The sequence below is a fragment of the Callithrix jacchus genome, chromosome 3 (assembly GCF_049354715.1).
Source record: "Callithrix jacchus isolate 240 chromosome 3, calJac240_pri, whole genome shotgun sequence".
NCBI classification, from domain to species: domain Eukaryota; kingdom Metazoa; phylum Chordata; class Mammalia; order Primates; family Cebidae; genus Callithrix; species Callithrix jacchus.
This window is the reverse complement of record NC_133504.1, coordinates 4,756,452-4,776,675: the sequence shown is the minus strand read 5'-3', so window position 1 is coordinate 4,776,675 and position 20,224 is coordinate 4,756,452. Positions and strand designations below refer to the sequence as shown.

At 43.1% G+C, this 20,224-nt stretch overlaps 1 protein-coding gene across 1 annotated transcript in view; it reads left to right on the top strand.

The window, feature by feature from the left end:
- Positions 1-4,230: 4,230 nt before the first annotated feature.
- LOC144581892 (uncharacterized) overlaps positions 4,231-20,224 on the top strand; it is a 51,131-nt gene continuing 35,137 nt past the window's right edge. Inside the window, exons 1-2 of the mRNA XM_078367787.1 lie at positions 4,231-4,416; positions 5,387-9,723. The gene's annotated coding sequence lies outside the window, so the exon portion shown is untranslated. The remainder of the gene's footprint in view (positions 4,417-5,386; positions 9,724-20,224) is intronic.

Sequence of the window (20,224 nt, the reverse complement as noted above, 5' to 3'; positions counted from 1 at the left end):
TCTTTCCTACCTTTCTTTTCCTATTTTATGTCTCTTTCCAAAAAGATTCAAGTCGTTTGCTCTGTACTAAATGCTCTTGGGAAAAGTGAACTTGGCTATCCATTGTGTTGGATAGCCATTCTTGGCTAAGGTAATAGGAAGGATTTTATATGCAAACAATTGGTGAACACTGGTTTACCCCATCAATGGAAAAAGGTCAAAACTGTTGTTCAAATAAATGAATTTCATTGTAATTATTAGCGTACTTGTTTGCTAATAATGCTAATTGATGTGAAGTCACTCAATTCTTCACTACGATGAAAAAGAAATAAAATGTCCTGGGAAGACATGTCTGCATAAATATTATTAGGGAAAGAGCAGGTTGGGGCATTGGCAAAGTCTGCACTCTCACCTGCACTGCGGGGTTCTCTTGCTTGGTGATCTTGAGCAAGTCGCTTACCTTGTCTGGGCTCCAGGTTCATGATCTGTTAAGTATGGGGGTAGGAATTCATTTTCAAGCTGTAAAGATGTCATATACAGTCAGCCTAACTACTGAAAGGAGACTTCACTCTGGCACGCGAAACCTGAAGCAACTCATCTGGCTGTTTTCTGTAAGAACTGCTGAGGAGGAGCCAAAGTGTCTCATGGAGTTCCCACCTCAAAACTCTGATCTTGCAGGCTTTCCCTTCCCACGTAATGAAAGGCACTAGGCTAAAGGAAGAGATTCAGGGAAGCAAGAAATGAGAAAACGGTAGCACAAGGAGGATGGTTAATCTGTCAATTGAATAACTTACTGTTGGACAACTGGGAATGTGCCATCCATGCTGTCCACTGTAGCTAATTGCATGCTAATCTGTTGTAGTTAGAATTCTTTTACTTAAAAAAAAACTTTTTCTAAATTGAATTTATAAGAACTGTGTATTAGGACATGAAAAGGGATATTATGTGCCTTCTATATATTTTTTGTTTTAAAATCCATTGTATGTAAGAAGTATTTGGGGATAATTTTTATTTCAAATTGTGTTTGAGAAAATACATTCTGTCTGTAATGACATGTAAATAAATTAAAAATTAGTAACACAAAACCAAGTGGATCAAATACAGGATTTGCGATTTCAGAGCATACACCTAGGAATCTGTGTTTTGTTATTTAATGAGTATTAAAATATGAATTATAAGTATATTGTGGTTTCAGAATAACACGGTATTTGTCTTGATGGTACAGCAGTCTATTCACATAACAGTGTAGTGGAGTGCTTGATAATGTAGTTGGTGAATGAATGAATGACTGAAAAAATATCAGGGTCATCCTAGTAACTAAGTTAACGACTGACCATAAAATGTTAAATTCTCCACTACAGATCAATGGTTACTAACCATTTTACCACCACAGATCATGAGACTGGAAAAAGTTTGTCTACTAAATATGATGTGTTCATTTGATAGCAATTTCTTTTTCTCGTTTTTAATAAAAATGACATGGAATAATAGTACTGACGGAAGCGATCACGCAGTAGGTTCATATTTGTGCTGTTAAGGTGACAGTGCAGTGCGCTTATGGACATGCGTTTGCGGTGAAGCGCCGTGGGCTCTTAACCCGACTGCCTTGGTTAGGACCACAGTTCACTAGCTGTGTGGCCTTACATACAAGTTCTTACAAACTGTTCTGTATCTCAATTTCCTCATCTTAACGGAGGGTAATAAATGTGGCAAAGTCATAATTTTTTCAACGAGTTCACGAAAAGCACCTACAACAGTGCCTAGGACATAGTAAGCACTCAAAAATATGCTGTTGATTCCATGCTATGAGTGCTAATGTGGATTATTCCCAATGCTCAATGGAGCATTGTGCCCAATTCACAGATGAGAAAACTGAGACCTACTGAGATTAAAAGTTGCTTAATGTAACAGACTGGCTCCAGTCTAGAGCTAAACCTTGCTCCTGTTCTCTCTCTCCCTCTCTTCCTCCCTTCTCCCTTTTCTTCTTATTTTTCCCTTTAACAGAAACCTGGATCTGCAAGAGATAACCACTCTTGCCACATTACATTAAAACAATTCCAGGCAGAATCAAAGATGCTTGACATTTCAATTAGCTTGTGTAACTTTATTGGAAGTGAACTGAGCATTCCTGTTTAACTCTTAGAAATACTGAGAATGGCTGAAGGAGCTCCAATTCTTTCAGACTAGGAGTAGCGATTTCAGTGAGCATCCGGTTGGCTATTTCATAATTCTTAATGCTTCAATTTGTGCTAAGTCATTTAAATATTGCCCTAAATAGGATTTAAAGAGAGGGGGAAAAAGTATTGTCTATTTTGTAGTGGCAAATTCTTGATGTTATGATTTTTCACATATTAAGAAAACAGATATTTTCAGAAGTTAATACAAATGCCTTGCAATACAACAGAAATTTTTGCCAATAATGACTCATTTCATAAAAACCCAGAACATTTATTCTTTCTGTTCCTGTTTCAGAAGAAAACAGCATAACCCCCATGGCCAGTGCTAGTCCCAACATTAACACTGAAGTTTGTAATCCGGGCTTTGCCGTTTCTGGCTGTGGCCGTTAGTATCTGGCTGGAGGGGCTCCAGGCCCACACACAGAGGGCGTTCATGTATGACAGTGTCTTTTATGGAGCGGGGCAAAGGGGGCCACACTCTAAAAAGGGGAGGGGCGGGAGAGAGGGAGTGAAGCCACAGAACACCCCCATGACCCCAGCCACCCACAGAACTGGGACAGGGCGAGTCATGGCTTGGCTGAAGGCCGATGAAAGCAGAGACGGAATAATGGATGACACTATGAAATTAAAATAGGGTGACTTGAAGACAAATACAACTTTTTTTTTTTTAAGTTGAACCTACTTATTCATGTCTCTGACTTCCCTGAGTGGGAGTTTATCAACCCTGTCCTTACAACTCACAACTTGTTCTGGGATTTAAGAAAACACCCTTTGCCTTGAGGCCCTTCCCAGTTTACCCAAGTCCACTGTCGAAATTCCTTACCCACCACCCTCTTGCCGGGAGACATTGCCATGCCTCCTTCCACAAGACCCTTCTGGACTGCTCTCTCTCCCACAGCAGTCTTTGGACCTCTGTCCCCCTCCGTTTCCCCTCCCCTTCCTCTTTCTACTCCCTTCCCCTCCCTCTCCACCCCCCCCATCCCCGCCTCCTTTTCCCCCCTCCCCTCCCCTTGTTTACTTTCCCTCCCTCTCCTTTCTCCACCTCGCTCTCCTTCCCTTCCCCTCCTACTCTACCCACTTCTCCCCTCCCCACTCCTCTCCCCTTTCCATCCTTTGCTACCTCCCCCCTCTCCTTTGTGTAACCTCCCCCTCCTTCTCCCCTCTTCCTCCCTCTGCCCCCCTCCTTCTCCCTCCCCCCATCCGCTCTTTCTGGTGTTGCTCCCTTTCTCCTCAGTTTGCCCAAACACTTTCAGTTTTCATTTTCAGGAAGTGTTTGGCCCGCACCCCCTCGGGCTCTCCATCCCTGAGGGGAAGCACGTGGCTGTTGTGGCTGTTCGCTTTCTGTGGATTTCAACCATCCCTGGCGCCGGGCAGTGGCCTTTGGGGTGCCTGCTGGCCGTCAGCCCTGTGCCCCGAGGGCCTCTGCCGGACCCCCGGTCCTGGAGCGACCCCGGGATACTTTTCTGTCTTGGGATAGGATGTTCAAGCGCACAGGTCATGGGTGAGGACAGAGGCCCAGATGACTCTGTTCCCCGGCTGCCCCGAGGAACCCAGGGCGGAACCCAGGGCGGAACCCAGGGCGGAACCCAGGGCGGAACCCAGGGCGGAACCCAGGGCAGCGCGGTCCTCGTGTGCTGCAGTGAATGAGCGGAACGACAGGCGCGGGGAGGGCGGGTTCTGCAGGCGGAAACGGAATTCCTGACCCGGAAGTGAATGCCGGCGGCCCGCTTTGCTGCCCCTTCCCCCGCCGGTTCTGCTGCAGACATTGGCGATAAACGTTTTAGGATGGTTTTCGGAAACGTGTTTTTTACAGAGGCTGGAGTCAATGAACCACATGGAACTGCTAAATACATCAACGTGGGGCCGCAGCCTTATGGAGTGTTTTTACGGTTGTCTGGTGGTTTTGGCCAAGTCCCAGATGGGTTCCGGGTGGACTGTAAGCCGCCCCCCCACGTTTCTCAGGATCTTCTCCTCGTGCAGGTAGTGCGCGTTCCCGGTGACGTCACACACAGAAACGAGACTCCATCCCGTGCGTCAGAGGAGAGAGGAAAAGGAACGTCCCTCCTCCGGCCTCAGCGCCCCGAGCAGCCGTTCTGAACCGGGAGGATCCGGCGCCATCGGCCGTGCCCGCGCGGCCCCTCGTCTGGTGACCGGCCCGGGCTGCAGGACGGCCCCGCGCAGCAAAACGTTGTCCAGCCCGCGTGGTCTCGGTGCCTCCACCGAGGACCCCTGGCCCAGGGTGACTGCGACGGCCTGCGTGGTATGTGTGTGTAGCTTTTCCACATTGTGTTGCACACAATTGGACGTTTTATCTTCTCTGATTGGAAATCTGCTTTTTTCACTTAATGTTTTTACACATTGATGCATAGGATTTACTTAATTATAATTGTTATTATCTTAGAGACAGTGTCTCCTTCTGTCACCCAGGATGGAGTGCTCCTAGCTCACTGCAGCCTCAAACTCCTGGCCTCAAGGGATCCTTCCCCTTGTCTCAGCTTCCCAAAGTCTTGGGATTACAGGTGTGAGCCACTGTGGCTGGCCACAGCCTAATCATTTTTTAACTGTTGATTAGTTTCCTTCCTTCCTTCCTTCCTTCTTCCTTCCTTCCTTCCTTCCTTCCTTCCTTCCTTCCTTCTTCCCTCTCTCCCTCCCTCCCTCCTTCCTTCCTTCCTCTTTTCTCTCTCTCTTTCTTCTTTCTCTCGCTCTTTCATCCAGGCTGGAGTGCAATGGTGCGATCTTGGCTCACTGCAACCTCTACCTCCAGGGTCTAAGAGAGTCTCCTGCCTCAGCCACCTGAGTAGCTGGGATTACAGGTGCTTGCCACCATGCCCGGCTAATTTTTGTAGTTTTAGTAGAGACATGGTTTCACCATGTTGGCCAGACTGGTCTCGAACTCCTGACCTCATCATCTGCCCGCTTGGGCCTCCCAAAGTGCTGGGATTACAGGTGTGAGCCACTGTGCTCGGCCAAACCGTTGATTCGTTTTCAATTGGCTCATACGCCATAACATATGTAGCTTTCAACGATGGCTCATTTTGCTGTCTTTAACACCTCGTGATAACCAAGCCTGCTGAGAACGGGTTTCTGCTGGAAGAGGAGCTGCACGAAGGGCTGGATTCTTCCTCGGCACTTTGGTTTTTGTTTTTGTTGCTTTACTTTTGCTCAAAATCTGACTTAGAGGCTGAATTCACAATGGGAGGTTGATTCTGTTTCCTTCTTCCAAATCCCAGTTCCCTCTTGATGGCATCACTTAGGAGCCTGGGAAGAAGAGGGAGGAGCCACTGCGGAGTGGATCCTGCAGACATTTCTAATGCTGAGCTCACCAGCCAGGAAGTCATGTCAGCTGTGGAAATGTTCAGCTTAGGGGCTCACCATATCTGAACCACATCCAAAACTCTAAGAACCTGGATTAAGTAAAATATGCTAGGGATTCAGGCTGTCCCTTAGCTCGATAAGGAAACGCCACTTCAAAGCCAAGCCTTCATTGTCTACTTTTTTTCCTTTTTTCCCCTTGTGAGTTCACTCCGCTGACATCTTTTGCTGCTTTTCTGTGTCAGCTTTCATGTTGGATTGGAAAAGTGAGGCTCATGCATTTTATATGTCAGTTACCAGAAGCACATCTGATTCAAAACTGCACAGTGTTGCTATTGATTGTATAGCCGTGGATCATTTAAGGTAAATGTTATTTTCATGACCCCAAAGAGGAGGCTGTCACAGAGAAATACGATGTAATAATTTCCACCTTGCAAAAATGCAATGACTCCAAGAACACTACATTTTAATTCTTAAACTGTGGAATTATCTATTTCAGCTCATTTCAAGCAGCATGGAATTTAGTTTTATTTCCGATTAGTCTCTGCTACTTGTGTGAAATCCGGTCAAAGTTTATAGCCTGGGAAACTGCTCTAAAGCAAAAACGAATGCTTTAAGTTTCAACATTCCTTTGTTAAAATGTAAAAACGAAATGGGAAAACTGCTTGCCGTTGCTCCCTCTTGTTATGCCTTTGGAGCTCTCTGGTTATGCCCTGACCTGTTACAGCAGACAGCACCCTCCACGTAAACACCTTCCTCCCTTTTCCACAGAGATAAAAGTGACACGCTGGTCACCGTTCTTGTAAGGGTTTCCATGTAGCCAGGGTGACTTTTAAGGACCCCTCCCCCGCCCCCTCCCCTCTGCGTGGACCCTGCAGAGCCTCGAGGATGTGGGTGATGAGCAGGCGGAGAGTGGCTGCCTCCCTGATGTGCCAAGCCCACGCAGGCCGGGGCATGGGAGCCGAAAGGCCACGCTGAACCCCACAGGGCTCTGAGGCAGCCCCTGAATCCTCCGCCCGGGATTCTCTAGTGACTGTGAGTCATTCACTCATTTCTTCCAGCTGATAAAGCTATTGGACATGAAGGGGAAATGGCAAAGTTTTCTCATGATCTTAGGCGCCAGAAGCCAAGGCTACTTGCAACTGTTTCTCCATTAACTCCTTTGTCAGGGAACACTTCCCAGGGCGAGGCGGTTGGAAGAGAAAGCTCCTGATTGTGTAGACAGCACAGCAAGGCGGGTAGAAGGGAGTTAACACAAGGAAGACCTGTTAGAAAAGAGCAGGAATGTGTTAGACGTTTTTCTCACTTGTCATGCACGATTTCCTTACCTTTGAACAATTTCATGTTACACTTCATGGCAGACCTCAGAAAGAGTGTTGTTCAGTGATGTCTCAGAACGATGTTTTTAAAATTCCTTTCCCCGGGATTAAAAGTTTAGGAAGATTCTCAACTCAAGCCACACAAAAAGTTCATTGGACCACACCCTGACTCTGCCCGCTGCTGCCTCCACACAGTGTCCTTTGTACTTTTTTTTTTGATACAGAGTTTCACTCTTGCTGCCCAGGCTAGAGTGGAATGGTGCCATCTCAGCTCACCACAACCTCTACCTCCCGGGTTCAAGTGATTCTCCTGCCTCAGCCTCCTGAGTAGCTGCAATTAAACAGGCATGTGCCACCACGCCTGGCTAATTTTGTATTTCTAGTAGAGACAGGGTTCCTCCATGTCGGTCAGGCTGGTCTAGAACTCCTGACCTCAGGTGATCTGCCCGCTTTGGCCTCCCAAAGTGCTGGGATGACAGGTGTGAGCCACTGTGCCCAGCCCTTTTTTTCTTCTAGAGACAGGCAATTAAAGAGATTGTGAGAAGATTAAGATTCTGTGTAGGACAGTAATGCTGTAATGAGCATGTGCAATACAAGGGGCGCTTGGAAATGCCCCTTATATTTCTAAGGGAAAACTTTTTAAGGACTGTTTTAGGCATAAGGAGACAGGATCTCCTTCTGTTGCCTAGGCTGGAGTGCTGTGGTGGGATCATAGCTCACTATAAGCTTGACCTCCTGGACTCGTGAACTTCCTGCCTTGGCCTCCCAAGTAGCTGGGACTGCAGGGATGCACCATTGTGTTCGGCTAATTTTTAACATGTTTGTGGAGACAGGGTCTTGCTGTGTTGCTCAGGCTGGTCTCAAAGGATCCTCCTGCTCTGGGGTCCCAAAATGCTGGGATTACAGATGTGAGCCACCACACCTGGCCTGGGCATCATCTTTTTTTAGGGGACTTCTTCCACATGGTTATTTGTGAATTATAACATTGTGTGGCAATATTATCCAAAAATATTTGTTTTTATTGTATTTCGCAATCTTAATATGTCCTTAGGACATATTAAGTAATTCAAGTGATGGGGGTATCTTCTTAAAATTCTGTCCCGTGGTCTAAAATGGACTGGCACAGGACTTAGCCTCATGAAGTCCCAGAGAGTGATAAAGATGAATGGCGAACACTGTAACTTCCTGTCCCACTTCTGGATATCACAGTGTCATTTTAAAAAAATACAGGAGGACGATCTCTTCATTCTCCACTTGAGTGCTGAGGGAACTGAGTCCTTAACAAAGCAAACAGAAAATCATTTCTTTGTGCAATTCGGGCCTTTTAAGTTTACATGCCTAGAGAGTTGCGTAAAAATAGTGCAGAGATGAACCTTCCAGTGAAGCTATTTTTTCTAACGGAACGATTTCTGAAATTGGGGCTGAAATTGCAGTTTGCACATTATAATGCCTTGAAATTCCCTCCACTTTACTCTGAATAGCAGTGTGCTGTATCCAGTTGCAGGGATGGCATAAAATTACCACAGAATATTTCAGAGTCTCATTCTTAAACCAAAATGCTGCACATTACATGTGGAACCTGTGGATGGGGAAGGGTCACAAACAAAGGTGACATTAGAGATGAGTGAATGCTCTGTGGGTTGTGACCTTTACTAATGGAAAGGAACAAATTTTCCATTTCGTGTATGTGTATTCATTGAAAATACATATACCTATGCTATTACTCACATGCATGTATATAAAGCTACTTATTATATAAGTTTACCTGCATGTGTGGTGTCATAAGGATATATTCCTACAACCCTTTTTTTTTTTTTTTTGAGACGGAGTTTCGCTCTTGTTACCCAGGCTGGAGTGCAATGGCGCGATCTCGGCTCACTGCAACCTCTGCCTCCTGGGTCCAGGCAATTCTCCTGTCTCAGCCTCCTGAGTAGCTGGGATTACAGGCATGTGCCACTGTGTCCAGCTAATTTTGTATTTTTAGTAGAGACGGGGTTTCACCATGTTGACCAGGATGGTCTACAAACTCTTGACCTCGTGATCCACCTGCCTCAGCCTCCCAAAGTGCTGGGATTACAGGCGTGAGCCACCGCGCCTGGCCCTACAACCCTTTTAAAATTAAAAGCTATTGAACCAAAGGGAACTTAAAAAGAAATTACTTTTTTTTTTTTTTTTTTTTTTTTGCCAGAGGCAGATCAATATTTCCATTGTCGGGAACCAGTTATGATTTATAAACATAATTACCAGTGACGTCCTGGAAAGAGAACCTGGGAAATTCAAATTTCTTGTTTTTAAAATGCCCCCCAATTTATTACCCACCCCCTGAAACTATTAGCAACTTGTTTTTCCTTAATGTGCAAATGTCCCCATACCCCAAATTTCTCCATAACAATTTCTCCCTGCTTCTAATTCTGAGACTTCACTTGTTTTCTGGCTTATTTGTCGAAAGGGGCTGCTGTGAGTATATGCTGTCTCCTGAATGCCACAGATTTCCCGTACTTGGTTCACTGTTTGTGCGTTTATAACAATCTACCTGTTGTGTAACTCACCTCTAGGTGCACTGATACAGTTACATACACCCTTTGCAAAGGTAACCTCACCAATTGTTAATGGGCCAGCCTGCCCTCAGGGGCTCATTTGTCAGATGCTCATCCTCCTGTGGCATTTCTGCCAGAAGAGTGCATATCCTGAATCTAATTAAGAAGGAACTTAAGACAGACCCAATCTGAGGGACATTCTGTCAAATAACTGGCCTTTACTCTTAAAAAATAACAGGGTGAAACATCAAGAAAGGCCAAGTAACCATTCCAGATCAAAGAGGGCTAAAGAGACATGGCTGGACTCACATGCATGTGTGATCCTGGCTTGGATCCTGGGCTTGGGGGAAAAACCTCTAACGGATAGTATTGGGATGAAAATTCAAATATGGATCACAGGTAAGATAATGCTGTCAATGTGAAATTTTCTGATATTAATAATTGTACTATAGTTATGTAAGAGAATGTCCTTGTTCTTAGAAAATACGGCCTGAAGTGTTTAAGGGTAAAGGGGCACGAGGGTGATAACTTCATCTCATATGATTCAGAACATCCATCCATATCTGTCTCAGTCATCATCTATCTATCGTCAATCAATCGTTTATCAAGTGAGAGAGAGGAGTGGGAGAGAGAGATCGATTCATGAAGATGGGGCAAATGGTAGCAAATAGTAACCTGTGTAAACTGTACCGTAAGCTTCATAATATTTTCGCAGCATTTGATAAGTTTGAAATTATATCAAAATGAAACTTACTAAAATAATAAATATGTACTTAATTTTGTTATTTAACTTTCTTGGGGCATACTTTATGGCTTAATGTTATAGGGACTCATAATCTCTATGTTCACAGATATCTTTTCTAACTCTATTCTTGGAGTCCAAATCACATACCAGAAGGGTAGCAGCTTTTCCGAAATGTCCTGCTATAATTAATGAGGAATCTGGTGCAGGATTAATTTTGAATGAAAAATATGTGGGGTGAGTGATGGCCCCAGCTGATGGAGGCACTAATGTGATTCCATGCAGGCAGAACACATCTAGCGGTGGAGGCCTGGGGGAGAAAAAACTGAAAAGAAAAAGTTTTATAAAGTGTGTGCAGCCTGGGAAATAAAGGATACTGATTACTGTTAAATAATTTTTGAGGATAAATTAATTCTTAGTAAAATCATTGAAATCAAAATAAGAACACAAGCATGTCTTTTAGCTGCAGTCTTTTGTGCTATTATTTAGCCCTTTCTGACTTTTACTTTCAGGAATGTAATTCTCATTTTATTTCACTTACGGTCCAAGGATCTAAGTCTGAACTTTTTGAGCCATTAGGGTGTGATGACTAGGAATCTATCTGTGTGTGTGAAAGAGAGATTTAAAAGACATCAGGCCTGGTGCAGTGGCTCTCATCTCTAATCCCAGAACTTTGGGAGGTCGAGGCAGGTGGATCACCTGAGGTCAGGAGTTCGAGACCACCTGGCCAACATGGTGAAACCCCATCTCTACTGAAAATATAAAAAATTAGCCAGGCATGGCGGTGGGTTCCTGTAATCTTAGCTACTTGGGAAGCTGAGGCAGGAGAATAACTTGAACCCAGGAGGTGGAGGTTGTAGTGAGCCGAGATTGCACCACTGCACTTCAGCCTGGGCAGCAAGAGTGAAACTCCATCTCAAATAAATAAATAAATAAATAAACAAATGACATTTTGTGTGTGTGTGTGTGTGTGTGTGTGTACACGTGAATTTTTTAAAATTTAGGAAATATGTTGAACTGTATACAAGGCATTGCACTAGAGTCTAATGGAGTCTAAGGATACAAATATTAGTGCAAGATCCGTATTTTGTAGGAATGTAAAGTTTGAAGTTAGGAGTGGAGGGTACAGGCAATTAAAGAGATGGTGAGAAGATTAAGATTCTGTGTAGGACACTAATGCCGTAATGAGCATGCAATACAGGGGGCACTTGGAAATGAGTGGTTATCAGGGAAAACTTTAAGGAGAGTTTTAGACGTAAAGAATAGCAAAGAGAAGACAGAGAAGTGAGAGAGAAAGATAAGCATCTTCTTAATTTCTACCTTCCTGATTCCTCCAAGGAGGTATAATCAAGGGATTTAGGGTTACTATATATGTAATTGGAGTTCTAAGCCCTTGGTAGTAAAATTTCTGACATTCACTCTTATCATCTTCTTACTCAGGTCATGACAGGCTTATCCCAGAGTTTCTCTGGGTCTGCTATCTGGTATAGGTATGACCTCTGAAGCCACTCAAACTTTTCTACCTCATGGCATCCATACCTGCTGCCCTGCTGAGGCTGCTGGGAGGTGCTATGAGACTAGTTCAGCCACTGAAGCAAGGAACCATCTCTTCTTTATTACAAATAACTTTTAATGAATCTGGTCATCATCCTGACATTCTTCAAGAGATCCAAAAGCTAAGATGCTGTAACATACTTTGTCCATGGAGGTCACCATTTAGAAGATGTTCTGTCATTCTCTCTTCAACATTGCCTCCAACTACTCTCCTTTTTGGAACTCTGGCTGAAAATATGGCAGAAATTTTTGCTTTATTCTTCATGTCTCTTAAACTCTTTTTGATATTTTTCTCTTTTACTTCATTAGCTGAATTCAGGATACTTTCTTTGGATCTATCTTCTAATTTATTAAGTGTCTCTTCAACTGTATCTATTTTATTTAATCTGTTCGTTGAGTTTTTTAATTCCTAAAACTTCTATTTGATTTTTATAAAAATATGCTTTTTTTTTAAATAGTCTCATATTTCTGGCTCATATTTTCAGGTTTCTTTTTAATTTCTTTGTGGTTGGAAACATAATTATGTTATATTCTGGATCAAAAAGTTCCAATATCTGAAGTTTTTGTAGTTCTTTTCTGCTTCATGTTGTTTTGGTTGACTCTACTGTATGCTTTCATATGTCTTTGATGTTTTGTGACCTTTTTTAGTGGGGGCTGACATTCTTTTTAACTCTGAAAATTCATTAGCATCTCAGTTGAAGTGATGTTCCTCTGAAGAGACTTTGCATTTGTTCTTTCAGTCATCTTACACACACAAACTCTTCAGCTAGATTGTTTAAAATAAAATTCTCTGCTTTAAGATTTCTGAATTGCACAGGTAGGCGAATTTGAACTTCAGTGGTATCAGCTCTCAAGATGTCTTCTGCATCTCTCTGAGGTTGAGAGAGGCAAATTTTTGTGCCTCTGCAAAGTGGGCTTATGTTTCATTTTTCCCAAGGCTGAGAATATGTAGACCTTTGACGTCCCAGCAGCATATACAGTATCCTTCTATTTATTTTCCCACCTTGGTCACATGCTTATCTCCCGTCCTTCACACCTGCTGCAGTTGGCATGGTGAAAACTCAGTGTCTTCAGGGCTCAGCACAGGCCCCAGAGGGAAAGCTGGCATTGGCACATGCCTAGCTTCTGAGTTTCTGCTTTTACTTTACTTTTGGCCTGTGTGTGTGAGTGTGTGTGTGAGTGAGTGTGTGTGAGTGCACACGCACGTGCACGCGCATGCATGTTAACTCAGCAATGCAACCTTTTTCTTAATTCAAAATTTTAGTCATTTTTATTGGCAGATTCTTTCAGAATATCTGGTATGTTAATAGTGCCAGAAACAGAAGTTGACTCTAAGCTTTCTAGCAGCCAATGAGAAGAGGGATATCTAATCAATTACATGGTCACAAGGGCTGGGAGAAAAATGACTCTCAGTTGCTTTGGAGGGATGCAACAGGTTTCGGCACTGAAGTCAGACTGGGATATTTCTCAGCAGCCATTCCAGCATGCACTGTAGTTTCTACTGTTGCCTGGATGGCACAGTAGAGCCAGGTAGCTGCTTCACCAGGCTTCAGAATTGAGACTGCCAAAGCCGGTGGTATTTGAGAATGAAGAAGATCCTGGAAGACAAATTACTCTTTCTATTTTGTCTTATACAGGTAAGATAGGTCACAAAGCTGGGTAGCTTTTCCAAGAGGCTTTTGAATTCCCATGCCTTCACCTTTCTTAAGCATGCCCAGAAAGACTGGAATCTTTTCTAGTCCAGCCACAGAAGGAAATTCTTCACTTAGGCAGCACAGAGTTGGTCTCTAGATGACATAGGTGGAATGAGCCTGCTATCATGTAGTAAAACTGAGTCATAGCATCTTTTACACCCTTTTTATGGCATAGTCCAACCACCCTAAAAACACATCCACAGATAAGTTGAAATCAAAGATCAAAATGTTTTGTGGTTAGAGGATACCTTCTGTAATGATTAACCATTATACATTTAATAACCTGTTCTAGTTATATTTTAGTTTGATTTGCTAGTCAATGAGCTTATAGAGTGAAAGAATATTTACTTGGGGCCGGGCGTGGTGGCTCACGCCTGTAATCCCAGCACTTTGGGAGGCCGAGGCGGGTGGATCATGAGGTCAGGACATTGAGACCATCCTGGTCAACATGGTGAAACCCCATCACTACTAAAAATACAAAACATTAGCTGGGCACAGTGGCACGTGCCTGTAATCCCAGCTACTCAGGAGGCTGAGGCAGGAGAATTGCCTGAACCCAGGAGGCAGAGGTTGCGGTGAGCCGAGATCGCGCCATTGCACTCCAGCCTGGGTAACGAGCGAAACTCCATCTTAAAAAAAAAAAAAAAAAAGAGTATTTACTTGGTTAGATGGAACTACTAAAATTCAAGAAATTAACAGTTATTAAATACCTAAACGATTCTTAAGAGTTTTTAATGAAACTTGTCTTTCTAGAATAGTGAACAGATTATATGGCACATGGAATCCTAGATTTCTCTTTCAACTTGAATCCAAATGTGTGGAAATATTAATATTAATATTAATATTAATGAAAACCCATTTGTAAGACAGTGCTAGGTGTATCATACTCCAGAATCAACACTAAAAATATGGTTATTTAAAGTTTTAAACCTGGAGAGTTGAGAGGAAGAAAAATTTTTATATTATGAAATCAGAAAAGTTTAGTGAATTGGTCAGACCAATTACCAAGAAAGGATTTCTGGGAGGCTGGGGGAATAGACTTCAGTCAAAAGATAAATGACCGCCTTGCAATTTCAGCTGGATTTTAGTAAAATAACAAAGGGTTGAAAGCGATGGTGTGAGTTTTCTTATCTTGTATAGTGAAAACAGAACTAACATTCTTAGAAGGCGTTTTCTGTCATTTCTCAGAAATAATGAAAAGTACTATGAGGATTTCATGAGGTGAATTTGAAAGACTGATATCGACCATCCCTTATTGGTCAGGACCCCTGCTGAAGAAATGCCTTTCATAACAAATTGGTGATTCTGGCCACATTATGAGTTTAGCAAAAACTCTTGCCTAATTCTGAAACTTCTGGGTTCAGTAAACTAAATTAATGCTCTTTGTGTTCATTTTTGACCTGTGTATTGTTTTCTCTTTTATATAGCATATGTGATCATAGCAACTGTGAATGTATAGTTGCAACTTTGTTTTTAATAGTTCATTAGTTGTTTCTAATCATTTCCCCTCCTACACAAGTTTCCCCAATGACATAAAGCCTGCATGGCTGAAAGAATATAGAGATTCCAATGTTTGCTTTGTAAGCAGGAAGTGACTGTTTTTAAGTTCAGAATTTTCATTTTTTTCCCCTCACAAATAAGACATCCTGTTTTGTCAGCTAGAAGAGCTCTGTTCCTAAGCACTAGAATCTAGTGTGAATATTCAAACAAGTGAATACATCTAAATCTATAGTATTGTTAAAATTTCGAGCAACAGCTTGAAGCTCTTTTCATTTCCTTTCTCATCTCCACTCAGTCAGTTGGAATTGAATTAGTCCCAATAATATTCTCACACTGGTTCCTCACTGGCCTTTTTCTACATGAATGTGGAAAACACATTAAGAAATACTGATCTATCCAAAGTACCTTTAGTCAAAACAAGGAGAATAATTACCCACTTTTAAGGGTAGAATGACACTGAGTTTGGAACCTAAGTGTTTATTTTATTTATTTATTTTTTTTTGAGAAGGAGTTTCGCTCGTTACCCAGGCTGGAGTGCAATGGCGCGATCTCGGCTCACCACAACCTCTGCCTCCTGGGTTCAGGCAATTCTCCTGCCTCAGCCTCCCGAGTAGCTGGGATTACAGGCACACACCACCATGCCCAGTTAATGTTTTGTATTTTTAGTAAAGATGGGGTTTCACCATGTTGACCAGGATGGTCTCGATCTTTTGACCTCATGATCCACCTGTCCTGGCCTCCCAAAGTGCTGGGATTACAGGCTTGAACCACCGCGCCCAGCCATGTTTATGTTTTTTAAAGGGGCAGTGGAGGTGACTATTGATACTAAAAAGCCATGGTATGTTAGTTTCACTAATAAAGGCAAGACAGTTTTTAAATTGATGAAGTAATGTGAAATCCCTCAGTCTGAATTTTTATTCAAGTTATGAAATTTCACTGGGTGGTGGTTTATTTTCCAGATTATAAAATTTAATTTAAGTCACTTTTCCCACAAAGCTTTGGGTGTAAAGCATCAAAATCCACCTAATTTATTCTAAGCATTATGTTCTTCAAATCCATAACTTCACATTGTGCACATGATTTTAGATTTTTCAGAAAATGTCAAAAGTCACCCATCACGCAGACAACACAATATTCAAATGACCACTCATGTGTTTGGTTCAGATGTAAATAATCTTTCAGGGCTGACTGACTGATTTAAAGGTTTTAATAAATGACAACTTACAAAGAACCGGTAGGATCCATCCCTTTCTTTTGGATGATCCTTCCCACATTGTGGAAATCTTTTCTCTAGGGCATGTACTTTGAACAGGAGTCAGAAGCAGTCTGCAGTGATTGGGGGAAGCTATAGTTTTTGTCTGTTCAGCATTATTTCCCATCCTCTTTCTTCTTCTACTCCTGCCCTATTTCTGGTGATCCAGATGGTGATGCCAATCACAGTGACCTGTCCTCACTTCATGGGTGAGTATGTAGCCAAGCCTGGCTACTGGAATGCCAAGTATTGATCATATATGCATATGACCCCAGAGAGAGAAATTGTTGTCTTCCCTGAGAGATTGTTATAGGGCTTCTAATGGGTGGGGAAGTCTAATTCCACTGTGGCTGCTAGGCTGGGCAAATGTGCAGCTGGGGCTGACTGAGGTCATCTTATCTGATACAAACACACAGAAAAAGCTTGTGTGTAATATACCAAGCCAAGATAAGCATAGCTCAAAGGTGGAGAAGAAAAGAGGCAGAAGTCTGTGTATACTGTTTACCTCTGGGTCTGTCCATGTTTAAAGATTCATTCAGCTCTGGACTTCCCAATTACACAGTCATTTTAGTCTCCCTTTCCTTAAGCCAGTTTGAGTTGATTTTTTTGTTTGTTTTTTGTTTTTTTTTGAGATAGAGTTTCGCTCTTGTTACCCAGGCTGGAGTGCAATGGCGCGATCTCGGCTCACCGCAACCTCTGCCTCCTGGGTTCAGGCAGTTCTCCTGCCTCAGCCTCCTGAGTAGCTGGGATTACAGGCACGCGCCACCATGCCCAGCTAATTTTTTGTATTTTTAGTAGAGACGGGGTTTCACCATGTTGACCAGGATGGTCTCGATCTCCTGACCTCGAGATCCACCCGCCTCGGCCTCCCAAAGTGCTGGGATTACAGGCATGAGCCACCGCGCCCGGCCGGAGTTGAGTTTTTAACATGGCTAAGCCATGAGGAGCTCAACAAATGCAGACTCTATTGCAGAACTTCTAGTGAGTCCTGACCATAATTCTGCGAAGTTCTTTCTCTTCCTCTTTCACTTTTTCTTGTTTTTTCTTTAGTATGAACAACTACTGATAGATATTCTGAAGTTTTACGCTAATATGAACAAATTCCCCAGAAGAGAAAGAGCGATTTCATCCTGCAATTCAAACATAAGTTCCCCGCCGAGAGCCACGGAGGTGCTCATCGTTGCCCACGGCCTTGGGTCATAACTTTCATTTACAGCTACTGTTGTGTAGAGTTGAGAGCACCCTGGGAGTTAACCTGCAGGACGATGTAAAGAGGAGCATTATTCTTTTAAGGCACTTGTAGCTGTCGTTTCGTTTTTTGAGAGTTATCAATGGCAGTATTGTTGCAAACAGCTGTGCCACGAAGGCATTCAGCCTGTGGTGTCTGCACTCACGATGCTGCCAACACCGAGCTTGTGATTTACAGAGGTGACAAGTGTAAGTTTTGTAGGATCTAGCTGTATAACTGGCTTTGTCTCTTCATATGATTGGGCAGATTCTTTTGTGATGATGAGTCCAAATCTGAGTGCTTATAATTCTAATAAATTCAGAAGCTTTGGCCGGCATATATCATAACAGATACTAATGCATTAATTTAGAAAGCAACCTGGTAACACAAATGTCATTTTTAATGTTTTAAATTACAGGTGCTCCTTGACTTATGATGAGGTTATATTTCAATAAACTCATCATAGATTGAAAATGTTATAAATTGAGAATGCATTTAATACATTTAACTTATGGAACATTATCACTTACATTATATAAACGTGCACAGAACACTTATTAGCCTATAGTTGGGCAAAATCATCTGACACAAAGCCCGTTTTATAATAAAGTGTTGAATGTCTCATGTAGTTTGCTGAACACTACTGAAAAACAGAATGGTTGTATAGTTACTTCAAGTTTTTTCACCGTGGTAAAGTTGTAAGCTGAGGACTGGGTCTTTATGTCTCACTAACATTATGCTAAACCTGTATGACATAGAATACGATTTGAAGACCAGAATATAGTGCAATAATTTCTAAATGTGAAATATCTTAGATGCCAATAAATTTGGTTGAATGGAGCTGAAATGACACATGTCGGAATTGGAAAAAAAATCTTAAATTTTCTGGAAGAACTATTTGATATATTGTCCAATAATTCTTTTCTTAACAATACAATGGCCATCTTTAATATGTTAAGGTCTATTGTCATATCCAATTCACTGGACTAATCTCTGTTAAAATTCCTTCTTTTCTCACCTTACCCAAATTGTGTAATCCTTTACCTAGATCAAACTCTCCATTTGGCCAAGATTGATACAGGAATTCAGTAATTAGGTCGTCCTTAGTGCTTCATGACTTACGATAGTAGATCACGCTCCATTTCAGTATCTTCTGATTCTTGTGCCAATTAAAAGCCAATCTCAGAATATTTGCCAAAGAGCAGCTAATAGAAAGTTTCCTAATTAGTTTGCAAGTTAACGGAAGATATGGTCTCTCTCAAGTTTGTGTCACAGCATTTTCCAGATATGACTATCATTTAATCAGTCTAATTCTTTAACTTAAAAGGGTTTTAAAGATTATAGATCTTCTAGGACTATTTTATAGGTTATCTAAGAAAAATCTCGGATTTCACAGGCGCATCAGTTAGGATGCTCTGGGTTGCATGTGGCAGAAAATAGATTCTAAATTCCTGAGGTAAAAATGGAAATGTGGAGGCTCACAGCATTGAATGTTGCAGGTGGCAAAAGAGACTTTATCCAGGACTCAGTCTACGTGACTGGGCCTAGGTTTAACTCTAGTTCTTGCTCCTGCTTCCTGCATGAGGGTACATTCTCAAAGTTCCTAGAATGGGGACCAGAAGCTGCTCCCTACATGCTTCCCAGCACTTCTAATGGGAGAAGAGTCTGCCTCCTGAGACCTCAAGCAAAACCCAGAAATGAGTTCTCCTGGCCCTGGTTGGACCGACTTGGGTCATGTGCCACTGTTTCTTTTCAGTTAATCTCTGTGATTAATGTGATCAGATTTATCAACTGGTGTAAGGCAGCTACTTACAAACCTTGAGCTGAGGGCAGGATCAATCCCATGCCAACTGCATTGCAAAAAAATTCAGGCTGTGGTTGGCCAGGCATGGTGGCTCACGCCTGTAATCCTATCACTTTGGGAAGCATAGGTGGGTGGACCACGAGATGAGGAGTTGGAGCCCAGCCTGGTCAGTATGGTGAAACCCCGTCTCTACTGAAAATACAAAATTAGCCAGGCATGGTGGTGCACACCTGTCGTCCCAGCTCCTCAGGAGGGTGAGGCAGAAGAATCGCTTGAACCTGGGAGGTGGATGTTGCAGTGAGCGGAGATCATGCCACTGCACTTTGCTCCTGGGTGACAGGAGCCTGGGTGACAGAGTGAGACTCCATCTCAAAAAAAATTCAGGCTGCAGTTTATGGTAATGGATGCTGAGGAGTCAACAGCAAATGCTAAGATGATGAAATCTGAGAATTGGAGTGCCTTGCCCAGTCACACAGAAAGCAGGAAGGCCTTGTCTAGAACCTAATTCAAGATTATTTTGTCTGTCAACAAGGGGTCAAGAACTACTATGAATACACAAATTCATGCTGTCAGCACTGTGTGATGGTAGAGGAGTGGAGACGATGGGGCTGTCCAGGGTGGTCTCGATCAATGTGTGGAGTGGAGACGATGGGGCTGTCCAGGGTGGTCTTGATCAATGTGTGGAGTGGAGACGATGGGGCTGTCCAGGGTGGTCTTGATCAATGTGTGGAGTGGAGACGATGGGGCTGTCCAGGGTGGTCTCGATCAATGTGAGGAGTAGAGACGATGGGGCTGTCCAGGGTGGTCTCGATCAATGTGAGGAGTGGAGACGATGGGGCTGTCCAGGGTGGTCTCGATCAATGTGAGGAGTGGAGACGATGGGGCTGTCCAGGGTGGTCTCGATCAAGGTGAGGAGTGGAGACGATGGGGCTGTCCAGGGTGGTCTCGATCAATGTGAGGAGTGGAGACGATGGGGCTGTCCAGGGTGGTCTCGATCAAGGTGAGGAGTGGAGACGATGGGGCTGTCCAGGGTGGTCTCGATCAATGTGAGGAGTGGAGACGATGGGGCTGTCCAGGGTGGTCTCGATCAAGGTGAGGAGTGGAGACGATGGGGCTGTCCAGGGTG